The following is a 14,339-nucleotide window of genomic DNA, read 5'->3' as shown; positions in this document are numbered from 1 at the left end:
GCTTCTCCAATAGGTTGCGTCCATTATACTCTGCAGAGATCTATTTTGTTTAAAGGCCACTGAAGTTGCGACAGCTCTAACTTCATGTGTCCTTACCTTCAGCAAAGCTTGGTCTTCCTCACTCAGATGGGAATGAGCTTCTCGTATCAACAGTCTGATATAATAAGATAAGGCATTCTTTGACATGGGCAAAGAAGGTTTCTTAATAGAACACCATAAAGCTTCTGACTGTCCTCGTAAAGGTTTAGTTCGTTTTAAATAGAACTTAAGAGCTCTAACAGGGCATAAGACTCTTTCTAGTTCATTTCCAACCATATTTGAAAGGCTTGGAATATCGAACGATTTCGGCCAAGGACGAGAAGGTAGCTCGTTTTTGGCTAGAAAACCAAGCTGTAAAGAACATGTAGCCGTTTCAGATGAAAATCCGATGTTCCTGCTGAAGGCGTGAATCTCACTGACTCTTTTAGCTGTGGCCAAGCAAACCAGGAAAAGAGTCTTTAAAGTGAGATCTTTAAAGGAGGCTGATTGTAGCGGCTCGAACCTTTCTGACATAAGGAATCTTAGTACCACGTCTAAATTCCAACCAGGTGTAGCCAAACGACGCTCCTTCGTGGTCTCAAAAGACTTAAGGAGGTCCTGTAGATCTTTGTTGTTGGAAAGATCTAAGCCTCTGTGACGGAAGACTGATGCCAACATGCTTCTGTAACCTTTGATCGTGGGAGCTGAAAGAGATCTTTCTTTCCTCAGGTATAATAGGAAGTCAGCTATTTGGGTTACAGAGGTACTGGTCGAGGATACTGATACTGACTTGCACCAGTTTCGGAAGACTTCCCACTTCGACTGGTAGACTCTAAGAGTGGATGTCCTCCTTGCTCTAGCAATCGCCCTGGCTGCCTCCTTCGAAAAGCCTCTAGCTCTAGAGAGTCTTTCGATAGTCTGAAGGCAGTCAGACGAAGAGCGTGGAGGCCTTGGTGTACCTTCTTTACGTGTGGCTGACGTAGAAGGTCCACCCTTAGAGGAAGAGTTCTGGGAACGTCCACCAGCCATTGAAGTACCTCGGTGAACCATTCTCTCGCGGGCCAGAGGGGAGCAACTAACGTCAACCTTGTCCCTTCGTGAGAGGCGAACTTCTGCAGTACCTTGTTGACAATCTTGAATGGGGGGAATGCATAAAGGTCTAGATGTGACCAATCCAGTAGAAAGGCATCTATATGAACTGCTGCTGGGTCCGGGATTGGTGAGCAATATATTGGGAGCCTCTTGGTCATCGAGGTTGCGAAGAGATCTATGGTAGGCTGGCCCCATGTGGCCCACAGTCTCTTGCACACATCCTTGTGTAGGGTCCATTCTGTTGGAATGATTTGTCCCTTCCGACTGAGGCAATCTGCCATGACATTCAAGTGGCCTTGGATGAACCTCGTTACTAGTGAAAGGTTTAGATCTTTTGACCAGGTGAGGAGGTCCCTTGCGATCTCGTACAACGTCATAGAATGGGTCCCTCCTTGCTTGGAGATGTACGCCAAAGCCGTGGTGTTGTCCGAGTTCACCTCCACCACTTTTCCTTGAAGGAGGGACTTGAAGCTTTTCAAGGCCAGATGAACTGCCAGTAGCTCCTTGCAGTTGATATGTAACGTTCTTTGATGCGAGTTCCAAGTTCCCGAGCATTTACGACCGTCTAAAGTCGCACCCCAGCCTGTGTCCGATGCGTCCGAGAAGAGAACGTGGTTGGGGGTCTGAACACCCAGGGGCAGACCCTCTCTGAGGCTGATACTGTCCTTCCACCAAGTCAGGGACGACTTCATCTTCTCGGAAATGGGGATCGAGACCGCTTCTAGCGTCTTGTCCTTTTTCCAGTAAACAGCTAGGTGAAATTGAAGGGGACGGAGGTGTAGTCTCCCTAACGAAACGAACTGTTCCAGGGATGATAGCGTCCCTATCAGACTCATCCACTGTCTGACTGAACATCGTTCCCTCTTCAGCATGTTCTGGATGCATACCTGGGCTTGACTTGTTCTGGGGGCCGACGGAAAAGCCCGAAAAGCTTGACTGTGAATCTCCATCCCTAAATACACAATAGTTTGGGATGGGACCAGTTGAGACTTTTCTATATTGACCAGGAGACCCAATTCCTTGATCAGATCTAGAGTCCACTTTAGATTCTCCAGACAGCGACGACTGGAAGAGGCTCTTAGAAGCCAGTCGTCCAAATAGAGGGAGGCTCTGATGTCCGCTAAATGAAGGAATTTGGCTATATTCCTCATCAGCCTCGTAAACACAAGAGGAGCTGTGCTTAGGCCAAAGCACAGGGCTTGAAATTGGTAGACAACCTTTTCGTAAACGAATCTCAGAAAAGGTTGGGAGTCTGGGTGGATGGGGACGTGAAAGTATGCGTCCCTTAGGTCTAAAGAGACCATCCAGTCTTCCTTTCTGACCGCTGCTAGAACAGACTTTGTGGTCTCCATGGCGAACGTCTGCTTTGTGACAAAGACATTCAGCGCACTGACGTCTAGCACCGGCCTCCACCCTCCTGTCTTCTTTACCACTAAGAAGAGACGGTTGTAGAAGCCCGGGGATTGATGGTCCCGGACTTTGACTACCGCTCCCTTTTCTAGTAAGAGAGACACCTCCTGCTTCAAAGCTCGTCTCTTGTCTTCCTCTCTGTACCTGGGAGAGAGATCGATGGGACACGTTGCTAGAGGGGGTTTGCGGACAAACGGGATCTTGTACCCTTCTCTGAGCAGCTTCACAGATTGTGCATCTGCGCCTCTTGCCTCCCAGGTCTGCCAGAAGTTCTTGAGTCTGGCTCCCACTGCTGTCTGAAGAAGGAGGCAGTCAGACTCTGCCTTTAAAGGACTTGGTACCTTTCTTCTTCCCACGTCTCCCTTCGGCACGAGCACCTCCTCTGCTGGAGGCTCTGCCACGAAAGGGCGGAATGAATCTGGACGCTGGAGTGTCCATCCTGGGTCTTGACACGGAAGGCAAAGGGGTGGCTTTGCGGGCAGAGGACTCAACCAGGTCATGGGTGTCCTTCTGAATCAAAGAGGCAGCAATCTCCTTAATCAAGTCCTCTGGAAAAAGGCACTTTGAGAGAGGAGCAAAAAGGAGTTCAGATCTCTGACATGGTGTTACTCCAGCTGACAGGAAAGAGCAAAGGTTCTCCCGTTTCTTGAGGACCCCGGATACGAACGAAGCCGCAAGTTCACTAGATCCGTCTCGTATGGCCTTGTCCATGCAGGACATTATGAGCAAGGAAGATTCCTTGTCAGACGGGGAGATCTTCCTGCTCAAAGCTCCCAGACACCAGTCCAAAAAGTTAAAGACCTCGAAGGCTCTAAACACTCCTTTCAACAGATGGTCTAAGTCCGTAGGAGACCAGCATATCTTAGAGCGTCTCATGGCTAGCCTGCGGGGAGAGTCTACCAGGCTTGAGAAGTCGCCCTGGGCAGAGGCAGGAACTCCCAAGCCGAGAACTTCTCCCGTGGCATACCAGACGCTCGATCTGGAAGAGAGTCTCGCAGGGGGAAACGAAAACGCTGTCTTCCCTAGGTCCTTTTTGGACTGCATCCAGTCTCCTAAAACCCGTAAAGCTCTCTTGGACGAGCGGGCGAGGACGAGTTTCGTAAAGGCAGGCGAGGACGAGTTTCGTAAAGGCAGGCGCTGATGACTGCGTACCTGAAGCAAACTCTGATGGAGGGGAGCGTGGAGCCGCAGACACAAACTGGTCCGGATACATCTCTTTGAACAGAGCAAGAACTTTTCTAAAGTCCAAAGAGGGTTGCGTGGTCTTGGGTTCGTCAAGGTCCGTATGTGGGTCATCAATGTGGGCCGCGTCGTCATCATCAGAGAGTCCATCATCTGAGAACTGAGGAGGAAGCGGCAAAGGAGTAGGAATCGGCTGGTCAGCTGAGTCCGGAAGCACGGGTGCACGCGTGACTGAACCGGACGCAACGTCATGGAACTGTTGCCCAGTCTGTGAACTGGCAACAACCATAGCAGCGCGGGGACGCATAGCGTCTACTCCAGACTGTGTAGTCTGATGTGGGCGAGCAGAGGTAACCACAATGGGTTGCGGAGGTTGACGCACCGCGTCAAAACAAAACAACTTAGACTGTTGTTGTACCTCGCGAACGTCAACGGAAGGTTCCGTGCGTTGCTGAACGTCAACATGCGGCTGGCAGCGCATGGGTGGCGGGACTCTCTCAGCTGGAGTGCGGCCGAAGGTTGCCTCAGCGTCCACAGGACGCACAACCGTGGGTGGTTGTAGGCTAGAGGTTGGTGCAGCTCAACCTTCTCCGCACGAAAGTCCTGCATCAATGACGTTAACTGAGCCTGCATGGTCTGCAGCAAAGACCACTTAGGGTCTACAGGAGCAGGTGCGGCAACAGACGGTGTGACTGCCTGATGCGGTACCGCTTTGCCTCTCTTAGGAGGTGAGCAGTCGTCGGAAGACTGCAGCGAGTCCGAACTGACCCAGTGGATACAACTGGGCCGTTGGACTTGAGCGGAAGGGACCGACTTGCGCTTAAGAGGCCGCGAGACCTTGATCCATGGTTTCTTACGAGAAACCTCTTCCGCAGACGAGGAATAAATGGGCTCACTCGTCTTTGTGTGGGTGGGGCGATCTTGGGTAGATACGCCCGAAACCACGGAGGGAACGTCTGTTCGCTGATTAAAGCCTCTCGAACCCTTTGGTCGTACGACATTGCTTCTCCCCTGGGCTTGGGAGCTTGCAAGAGGTCCCGGACTGGGAGGACGACAGGCACGAACAGACGAACCCTCAAGCGCAACACTATCCACAACACTATCACTCACTTTATCACCCACTGCACTCTTACACTTCAGCTCCTTGACGTCTGCCATGAGCTGGTTGCGGTCACTAGCCAAGGACTCGACTCTCTCACCCAGAGCTTGGATGGCACGCATCATATCTGCCATCGAAGGTTCTTGAGTGCTAGAAGGGGGATCAGGAGCAACCACTACAGGGGAAGGAATAGGTTGTGGGGCATGAGGAGAGGAAAATTCAACGGAGCGAGACGAACTTCTCCTGACTCTATCTCTCTCTAGCCTACGTGTATATTTAAGGAATTCGATAAAATCGAATTCCGAAAGCCCAACGCATTCCTCACATCGATCTTCCAATTGGCAGGTTTTATCCCGACAATTGGAACAAACGGTGTGAGGATCGATAGAGGCCTTCGGAAGACGCCTTGAACAGTCCCTAGCATTACACTTCCTGAATTTAGGGACTTGAGAAGGGTCAGCCATTTTGAATTAGTCAAGTGGGGAATTCAAAAACTATCCAAAGTCATCAACAAATAATCCGATATCAACAAAAGAATGCAAGGATGTATTGAAGATAAAGCCTGCAAAGCGAAAGCTCAAAACCAGAAATGTGTAGGCCTACTTCACCAAAAAGATGTGAAAACCAATCCAGTTAGCAATAGCGAATTAGTAGGTCTTGCCGGTAGCACGACAGAGAGAAAATTGAGTTCTGTGTTTACATTGAGTAGAGTACCTGCCCGACAGATGGCGCTGTTGATGTACACCCCCTACCTGCATGGCGATCGCTGGCGGATTTTGAACGTAGAGTTTTCTGTCGAGCAGCAGAGCTGCAGCTTATATAATCACCGGCTAAGTTTAATATTGAAAATTGCTACAATTTATGTAACATCGTAACGATACTGATTACCGTAACAAAAATAAACTGAACGGTAGTTAATCTTCGCAAACAGATCAAAGATTATTTAAAGAAAAATATTAAAAGGATAAAATTTTCTCAAAATAATTCCTTTAAATTAATTTATACTTAAAACACCAAAAGCAAAATCACTTATATTCTTAAAAGGCAAGACAGACTTTTAGCCTACGGAAGAGGCTGTGACGTCATCCATGGACGAAATGTTTACATTTCGCCCCTATGATTTCGTGAGGTTTAAAATAGGTTGAAAAACCTTCCAACCCTACCTTTTAAGTTAAAATACGTGATCAACAAAACAAATATGCGAAAGCCACAACTCAAAAACGTTAATACATCACCAAATAACGTCCAAACAGAGTAAGAAAACAAGAGAGAATTTCCAATAGTTCAGCCAGCTAAGGCGGCAGAGAAAATCTGAATTGGTTGAGCATAGTTCTACCTAGGGTACCGCGAGGGCGCTGGGGTACACCTGGCTTATATGCGCTAAGCTGCGCAAGAGATTTTGAATTTTCTGCCGAGGCGTCAGGGACTTAGGCTATTATATAACCAGCGGGTAAGTTTTATATTTAAAAATAACAATTATAATTATGTAACTGATTTGAATGTTCATAAATAGTAAGAACCATTGACCCCCGAAGGGAAGTGTTCCCCAGAAGCTGAAAAGTTAAAAATACAATTAGATTTCATCAAAAAATTATTGAGACAAATAAAACAGAATAGAAACTCAGCCCGCAACGGGAAAGAAGCTACCGTAGAAGTACGTAGTAGTAAGGGGTGAACGACCTCGAGTAGGGAGAGAGAGACCGTAGTCAAACCAAACTCCCTCATTCCCTTTGCTGAGGATCCAAGTTCTCCGTAGGAAAGGAGGAACAGCGAAGAAAACAGATGAAAGAAGAAAGTCTAGCGATGAAAGGACCAAGGGAGAGACCGCACCCCATGAAGTGAAACCGTGGTGGCCTAGAACTACGCCGGTTTCACTCTCCGTTGTCGTACACTACACACACGGCACAAACACTGAAAAGGAAGCATACTATATTCTATACACAAATATATACATAAACACAATGAATGTTTATATATATATATTACGTATAAGAAAAAGTAAAAGACAAAAGCATTAACAGCTGTCAAAGCGAGGGAGGGAGCAGACACGTCCGCTCACCACCCGAGCCAAAAGTAAAGTGAAGCACTCACTAGTATGTGTGAGGGGGGGGGGGGTGTAGCAAGCTACCCCTCCCTACCCCCCGCTAACTAGCGGTGGGGTAGTAAACCCTCGTTAAAATTCTAATGGCTCGTCATTCAGCTATGCCGAAGTAATTACCCCATGTAAATAGCGTGGTTTGTATTTCAGTTACGGAACAAAACTTCCTTAAAAAAAGTCATGATCTTCTTAAAATCCAAAGATTGTTGGGCAGATCTAGGTTCCTCTTCTTCAGACAAGATACTCAAAGGTACAGCTGTGGAAAGGAGATATATCCTCTTCCTCCTCAGAATAAACTTCATCCGGAAGTTCTATGTCTCTACGTGGTGGAGAGTCAATAAGAAGTCGAGATGGAAAAGCTTGACAACTAGCGTCAACCTGTCGAAGAAGAACAGGTAGAGGTTGAAGGTTGACGTCACGTCAGGTTATACCGTTACTTCTTATAAAGGTACATTTTTGGGAAAAAGTCGTCTACCCCCATGGAAGATGATATTATTTGCAAACCACTTTTTGCATAAACATTGGGACCATGAGACCCTCATGGAGGGTATCGACATATCCCCGAAAACTAGTGTCGATTGGAGAAGTTTATGTTCCGAGGTTACCGAATACTTCTTCGATAATCAAGAGGCGATTGGTGGTGATGGAGTTACAGTTGAAATAGACAAATCTCATTTTTGTAAAGCTAAATACAACCGTGGTAGACCGGTAAGTGCCATATGGGTTTTTGGGGGTACTGAACGTGAATCAAAGAAATTTTTCATTATCCCTTTAGTTCCCCCCCTTTCTACTAAACGAGATGCTGCTACTCTAATTCCCCTCATTCAGAAATATATCAAACCTGGTAGTGTTATTATCAGTGATAAGTGGTCTACATAAAACTCTTTCGGAAATTGGTTACGAACATAAGTCTATTAATCACTCTGAACATTTCGTTGACCCCCTAGACCCAACCATCCATACTCAAAATATAGAACGGATCTGGAGAGAAGTGAAGGAGTGGGTTCAGAGACCTGGAATGAAGACTGAATATTTCAATCAATATTTTTCCAGGTTCTTTTTTACCCACTACTACCCAGAACATACGTTACTGCACCACTTCTTCATTACTGCCAGTCGCCTCTACCCTCCTATACAACAACAGCCAATGGACCCCCTAGACCCACAAGACCCCGATGCCCCTCATCCATCCACATCCCAGTCATAGGAGTTTAGCCGTCAGTCTCACCCTCCCATGTCCCACAAGTTTCATCGCCGTCTTCATAAAGGTAAGTCATTCCTCAATAGTCATTATATGTGTTTTGTGACCGGGGATCTTCTAGATTAGGTTAGGTGGGTTTGTTAGGTTCTGTGACCTTTTTGTACTTTTTATATGTTGTGTAAAAGTTATATGGAAAAATTATTTAAAATACGTATGGAAATATCTAACATTGCTATGGTTAGTAATGTCACCGTACCATTGGTAACTCTGTGTATCATTCGTAACATGGAGAATTTTACCGTTCTCAGTAAATACCCGAGGTTTGTGACCTGTCATACTGCTAGGTTAGGTTAGGTGGGTTTGTTAGGTTCTGTGCCCTTTTTGTACTTTTTATATATAGAGTAAACTTATATAGAAAAATTAGTTAAAACACGTATGGAAATATCTAGCATTGCTACCGTTAGTAATGTCATCGTGTCGTTGGTAACTCTGTGTACCATTCGTCAACTTTGGTAGCACTGTGTATCATTGGTAACGTTGCTAATGTTATCGTTCGTAGTACATTCGTAAGAGAAGAAACACCGTTGAACACGTGCTTATACAGTATTTAAATATTTTAACACAGCATATATGTCAACAGTGATATTTAACCATTTTAACAGAAAATATGTTTTCCTGTAGGAAATAACGTGATTTAACCAGTTTTCACCTTCATTTCCTCCGTAATAACAGCAACCAATTCGTCAACTTAAAGTTAGCCGAATTGGTTGATCTGTTTGATTGCGGTTGAAATGAAGGTCAAATTCGGTTAAATCACGATATTTACTTTAGGAAAACATATAATTTGTTTGAAATCACACCCTGTAATACAATACAAATTTACCCAAATGGGTGTAATTGCAAAGATCTATTCAGTTAAGCAAGTTCCAATGTCCTGACTAATGTTGTGCTGTTCTATAATGAAACCTGTGCCTCTGTGTGTGACAAATCAGGCATGAAATGTTCCCAACCAGTCACAAGTTATGAATGTCACAATTAAAGTACAGGTTTTACAGGTTTTCAATGCCCTTAGGTGAAGATCGGGATGAACACAATAAGACTTGACACAGCTGTTCTGGGTGACATTAAATGGACTGAGACTTGAGAGAGCATTATACTGTATGGCACAGACAGAACATGGCAAGTAGGCTACATGTTTCCAAAGGGAGTAAAATCATACCGTAAAATCCCGGTCTGTTAAATTATGTGTTTCGTTTCTTATAAGAAAGGTGTGGAAATAGAGAGCAATATTAGCATGACTGGTGACCAACTGATTTCTCTATCAATATTAAACTCATTCAAACCTTGGAGTGATCGTCATCATCGTCATTTATCAAGGACCCTTCAGAACACCAGTTCAACTTCTATGTTCGGTTAACCGTGGCAAACCAACATTCGTATAGTTTGAACGTTATAACTACTTGAAAATTTGGTATTATTACAGTTTCAACCATTATGGGAAATCTATTATATTAATATTTTTCCCGAGTAAAGCAAGCCTTTTGTAGTATTTCTGTATAATATTATCTGTCGCAAATGCCTAGTTCTTTATATATCGACGATCAAACTCACGCTACTCATGTCTTCCTCCCAGATTTTTTCTAAGTCTGTTGTTATTGTTGACTGTGTCTTGTTTTCGCTCAAATGAGCCCCGTAACCACTATAATCCGCAGACAAACTAGACCACTATGACGTCTTACAGATTTGGCCAATCACAGCGACGGTGACAGCGCGACAATACATTATCTTACCCAGGCATTTCATTCTTAGACATGGAGAGGCCATAGCAAGCACGTCATCTCATGTTGCACAAGAAGTTGAAATTCCATCTTATTGTCCTGACTGTTTCCTAACTTACAATGAATTTGTTGTAACTTATTCGGGGAATATTGAAAAACTAGTGGATTTGTGCCAGAGACACAATTTAATTTTACAAAATAAAAATTGTCCTGCATGTCAAGGAACCTTCGCAACGGCTTCACAGTTTCCTCAAAGCACCAGCACATCTTTAAGAACCAACAGTTTAAGGTAAGCTTCATTAATTTATAGAGTATATTATAATGGTGATAGTATAACGATGTATACAGCAGTACCATCACTTTGGATTTGGTTTGATGGATGTGTTAGGTAGTGGCCGTAAAGGGGGGCGGGGTCGCAGGGGCTAGGCCTAGGTAGGGGTACAGGGCCCTAGGTTAGGTGGTTGTATTAGGTTCGGTAGTGCCCCGAAAATCACTGTGGCCTTAAGGGGGGGGGTCCCCCGGTAGGGCTACGTAGGATTATAGGGGGAGGGGTGGTGGAAGGATAAGTATTAATTTATTGCAAATATCATTTGACGCCCCACCCCCACCCAAAACCCCGTTCCCACCTGGTGTCCCCCATAATTGTTGGGATGAAGTAGGGTCTTTCTGCATTACAACATATGAAACAAACAATAAAAACACGGTTACAAACACTGATTTTTCTGGAAAAAAACTTGTTGTTTTAACTCCAATTACATAGTAAATCTCTAAATCGGATGGTTTGCGGTCAAAGTAAACGTTAAATACGTTGGAACTACACTATTTCTGATGCAACAAATATATTCTTATTCCAGTTTCCCCATAATGGTTGAAAATGTAAATTTACCGAAAAGGTACTTACTTAACCGGAATTTTTGTAGAGTAAACAATTATAAAATCTGAAGCTTTAGTTGAGTAATAAATAATCACGAACACACAACTCAAACTAAGATGATGAAGACCTGAACCGGGCTAAACAGCGCGCAGTGTTGCCAGATGGGTTATTCCCCAAAACCTATGATAAAATCAGCAAAACAACCCAAAAATCCCCATTTCATTAAATGTATTATTTTCTGATCCTGTAGGCTTTCCTAACATAGAAATTACTCACTAAACTTCATTTAAGTGCAAGGAAACTAATTGTAACTATATAAAGGTTTAGTCATCTTTGTTTCTTCTTCATAGAAATTTGTAGAGAATATCCCAATCAGTCACCCAAAATCCCCAAATCCATGGATAAATTCCCATATCTGGCAACACTAAGCGGTCAGCGTCTCCCGTGTATTGTCTTTGGTCTCAGCGAGGGCCTAAATCTTCTATTTCAGTAGGAGAGCTGACTCAATCTTTGGATTCTTTGGAAGTTATTATTATTATTATTATTATTATTATTATTATTATTATTATTATTATTATTACCAGCCAAGCTACTAAAACCCTAGTTGGAAAATCAAGATGCTATAAGCCCAAGGGCTCCAACAGGGAAAAATAGCCCAGTGAAGAAAGGAAATAAGGAAATAGATAAATGATGAGAACTATTAACAATAAATCATTCCAAAAACAGTAACAACACCAAAACAGATATGTCATATATAAACTATAAAAGGACTTGGAACCAGTACTCGTTGTGAATATGATACAAAATTAAACATTAGAACTAATCAATGCAGTTGACAAAATTGAGATATTAGTTTGTTAGTAAGTATTAAATTCTTCATCGAATGGGATGAATTATATTTTCACTCCGCAACATGAGGCTTAATACCTGTTATTCAAATAATATCTATGCTCCCCATTCCTTTGATATTGTTCATATTGATCAAATATTTCACAACCTTTTTGAAGGTTTTACAGTATCTCATATTCAAAATCACTTCCTATGGTTTTCCTATTAAGTTGTAAAGAAACGTTGCAAAAGATTATTTACAAAAGAGTATTTAGTGGGTTTAGAGACCAAATTTAATCATTATTCCTCTTCTGATTACAATAGTTAATTTCACAGATGATTAAGTGTGTAGGCCTAGTTATTAGTTAAAAAAAATATTCACACTCTCTTCTGCATCCTTACCTTTACGTTTTCCTAGTAGATTTTTTCAAAGTGTGGTTCAATTTGAGCCGGATTAATATTACTTTCACTTCATTTCTTTGCAGATGGTATTTTTTACAATTTATTTTTACGTGTAAAATGCCCTGCACTACATAGCCTCTGTTACATAAGGTGTATTTGTAATCTTAAATTCATATAAGTAAGCCTTTTACTCGTGTATGTCTAATTCTCAGATTTCTCATCAAGATTTTTATTGGTGCTATTATAGTATGCTATCTACCGTCGAATTTCTATTATAGTATGCTATCTACCGTCAAATTTCTACTATAGTATGGTATCTACCACAAAGTATGTTATCTACCGTCAATGTTAATCCTCCTGTTTGATGAGGATTATCAAACAGATTACTTACCACCAGTATGTTATCCTCATTGGACTTTAATGATAGTTTAATAATATTTATTGGCTGGACAACATGAGTGCATAATTATAAGCAGTTTGTAGGGAAACCTTTTTCACAAATTATTCAAAGCTCATCATACAACTATGTTACAAGTTAATCAAATGAAAAATCAAATATTACAAAACTGAAAGAAAATAATCTATGAAAAATATTCAATCAAAAATTTATTCTACTACTGCTTGTAAACATATCTTACATCATTCAAGAAAGCAGGAAATACATCTTCGCCTTTTTCAGAACTTTCCAATTGAAACCACCACACTACACACTTCCAGACACATTAAACCAATCAGTGACAGTATTAGGTGATTTCCCAGTTAATTGTAAAGTAGTGTTAATTGGGGTCTCATAAACAAAATAATAAACCAATTCCAAAATTTCAGAAAGGGGTGGTAGATAGCAAAATCGGCGGTAGATAGCATACTATAATAGCACCTTTTTATTTTTCCTATTTCTACAATAAGCTGCCTCTCAGTCTTCAGTATTATCCCATGTTTTTTCCTAATATCTTTTGTCAAAACGTCCAAACAGGTATGTCGAAAGGAACCACCTGTTAGTTTGCAACTCTGCTTTTACAAAGGCATTAGAGCATATAATATGATCTTAACTGTACCACTTGATTGTGGTCAGGAAATTCGTGCGATTGCCGATTGGTCTTGTTTTTTTACCGTGTTTATTCATGCACGTCTTATTTTCAAACTAAAAGGGTTGGAATAAATGGGCCTTTCTTAATATTAATGCTGAATTTTTAGATAATATGTATTGTAGAATAAGTAAGCCTATTGATAGGCATCATAATGACTATAGAAATGTAACATCTTTTCATACTATAAATAGATGATATAGGATTTGGCCATGAACACAAGTTTGTCTTAAGTATGAATATGATGCTACTCTTATTTTATATTTATTCAATCTCCTGAATTTCTATCTATAGTTGCTCTGATAAAACTCTAAGTATGATTGTAAGTCAAAGACAGTGGCTTCACAACACAGATCTTTACATGGACAATATCTCTAACAATATATAACTTACTCAAAATTCTAGGTGTGACTCGGTTGCAAATTCACTTTTGGAAAGCCAGTCCAGTCTGATTCTTCTTCAATTGCACATAAAAACTGATACATACAGAAAAAATATTCAAAGGTTTTCAGTGTTCAGTCTATCCTGATGAAACATTTTGATTATTTCATTCTATCTTGTTTCGATTATTGTTCTCCTGTCTGGTTTTCATCTGAATTTGATGGGCAAAAACTTGCTGTCTATTAAATTTCTTATTCCTCATGTGGGTATTAATCTCTGGCACCCTCGTTCAGTTAGTTTTTAATTATGTAGCCTATGTTGCATAAGAATTTTCATAATTCTGACCATCTTTTGCATTTAAATCTTCCTTTAATGTACCGGTAATCTGGTACATAGTACTAGGTATGCAATTAAATCTAGCAGCCTTGCCTACTCCATCATAAAATTCAATACTACACAGTATTCTAGAATTCCAGCTGTCACAATATTGTGGAATGAGCTCCCTAATCTCGTGGTTGTATCGCTGGAACATCAGAAGTCCAAACTTGTTTCGATTGCTATCTGTTGAAAGGGCTAACAAAAGTCTCTCTCTCTCTCTCTCTCTCTCTCTCTCTCTCTCTCTCTCTCTCTCTCTCTCTCTCTCTCTCTCTCTCTCTCTCTCTCTCTCAACTTAACCAGTTGTATTGGTAAATCAGTCCACCGGGTAAAGCTGCATTCAATTTTTTATTTTCATAACAAGATGAGCATCCATTTAGGTCAATACTTTTCATAGTAATATTACCTGATTTATGTAGATAGCTCCTAGGATTTCTAAATTTAATATACCTGGTAAAAGGAAATCATAAAAACTATATATAACTGTGGGTTTTTAAATGCCTAAAATTCTTAGAC

General features: G+C 42.0%; 1 long non-coding RNA gene across 1 annotated transcript in view; it reads right to left on the bottom strand.

Moving 5' to 3' along the window:
• LOC137643669 (uncharacterized) overlaps nucleotides 1-10,900 on the bottom strand; it is a 114,557-nt gene extending 103,657 nt beyond the window's left edge. The window contains exon 1 of the long non-coding RNA XR_011045034.1: nucleotides 10,780-10,900. This is a non-coding gene — a long non-coding RNA (uncharacterized lncRNA). The remainder of the gene's footprint in view (nucleotides 1-10,779) is intronic.
• Between the last annotated feature and the right edge of the window lie 3,439 nt (nucleotides 10,901-14,339).

This window comes from Palaemon carinicauda, chromosome 7 (assembly GCF_036898095.1).
Source record: "Palaemon carinicauda isolate YSFRI2023 chromosome 7, ASM3689809v2, whole genome shotgun sequence".
NCBI classification, from domain to species: Eukaryota; Metazoa; Arthropoda; class Malacostraca; order Decapoda; family Palaemonidae; genus Palaemon; species Palaemon carinicauda.
This window is presented reverse-complemented; position numbering and strand designations above follow the sequence as displayed.